This window comes from Lygodium microphyllum, chromosome 7 (genome assembly GCF_053477565.2).
Source record: "Lygodium microphyllum isolate KBCC chromosome 7, Lygodium_microphyllum_v1.1.10, whole genome shotgun sequence".
NCBI classification, from domain to species: Eukaryota; Viridiplantae; Streptophyta; class Polypodiopsida; order Schizaeales; family Lygodiaceae; genus Lygodium; species Lygodium microphyllum.
The window spans coordinates 27,897,078-27,898,605 of record NC_141141.1 but is presented as its reverse complement, the minus strand read 5'-3'; positions in this window follow the sequence as shown (position 1 = coordinate 27,898,605).

Sequence of the window (1,528 nt, the reverse complement as noted above, 5' to 3'; positions counted from 1 at the left end):
TAACCCCACCAAGGACCCCAAGGAGAGCATCAAAGACCAAGTTCTCAAAAAGGAGAATCCCTCGCTAGCACCACTACCTAATAGCCCACCCAATAAGACCTACTGCCCTAGGAGCCCCAACCTCTCTAGTCCCCCAAGAGATCCACTTTTGTACTAGCCTCTTCACCAAACATGCCCTCCTCAAGTTGAAGGGCCAAAAGAGACTATGGGAGAAGGAGACTATCGATCACAACAAGCACTCCTGCTCTTATTTCTACCCTCACTAGTCTAAACGACACCTCCTTTGTGGCCATGTTCCTCCTTGCCAACTTTTCCTAGAAACCCGTGCTAATTCCACCCAAATTCAGTTGGAAGATGGCCCACCTTTGGTCATTGAACTTTATCGATGGGTTCTTGACTTCACATGAGCATTGACAATGGCTAGAGGCATGCCAGCACACATAGCTAGCCTTTGCCGATGGTGTCAAGAGCAAAGCACTCTCCTTAGATATCATTGAAGAACTCCAACATGACTATGAAGCAAGGAGGCTCAATAGATGGGAGAAGCTCTATGATGAGAACTACATGCTGCCATGACCAACCCCTACTTCCAGCTTTCGTCTCTCCCTAACAAACTAGAGGAGTTGAACTCTTATGCCCAAACCACCCCCCGTACCCACCGTGACTCCGACCCTTTCACCTCAACATGTCGATATCGCACCTAGTTACACTATTTCTCCCTCCCACTTGGTATTAGGCTTCGTAGCTAAGTTCAAACTTGTCACCTTGCCTCGGATCGAACTATCCACACTCTAGATCCTTACAAATCGACCGCCTAGGGAACGAGTAAATGTGGCCAAGCACCCACTAGTAAAGGCAAACATGTTGCCATGAAGGATCCTGGTGGACCCTCGAGTGAGGAAGACATATCACCTCAATCCTGAGCTCCAAACTTCTTCAACTTCTTCGTAAGCACCAATTTCACAGACTCGAAGTAGTAGCTCATAGTGGAGTACCCGTCATGCACTAAATCAACAGAATGTCAAAGCAAATAAGCAAATCCAAGTGCTTCAACTTGTAAGGCAAAGTTGTACACTTCCTAAGGGGTGTGTCTGCCTCTTCGTGGTGCGTGCAGTGCACATGGTGGTGGAACTGGGAGTTGGGTCGAACAAGCCCATGGTGTTGTCCCACATTTGAGGATCCAGTTCATGCATCGTCATGTGTGCGGTGCAGAGCTTAGGGTGACAGGTTTGGTAGTCCTGCCCTTGATGTGCCCTAAACATGAGGTGGGGAATGGGCTAGGTGGAAATCCTAGGTGCAGTGAATGTGGCACTCCAAATGTTTCATGGGGAGCTCAAACCTTTACTTTTCTCTTTCTTGCACCTTTTACTCCTTTAGTGCCCTCTTTCTTTTCATTCCTGGTACTGGTATCTTTTCTTTTTCTTTTTTCTCTTTCTCTCTCTCTCTCTCTATTTCTCTCTCTCTCTCTCTTCTGTCTCTCTTTCGTTTTCTCTCTTTTTTTTTCCTTTTTTTTTTGGATGACTTATTG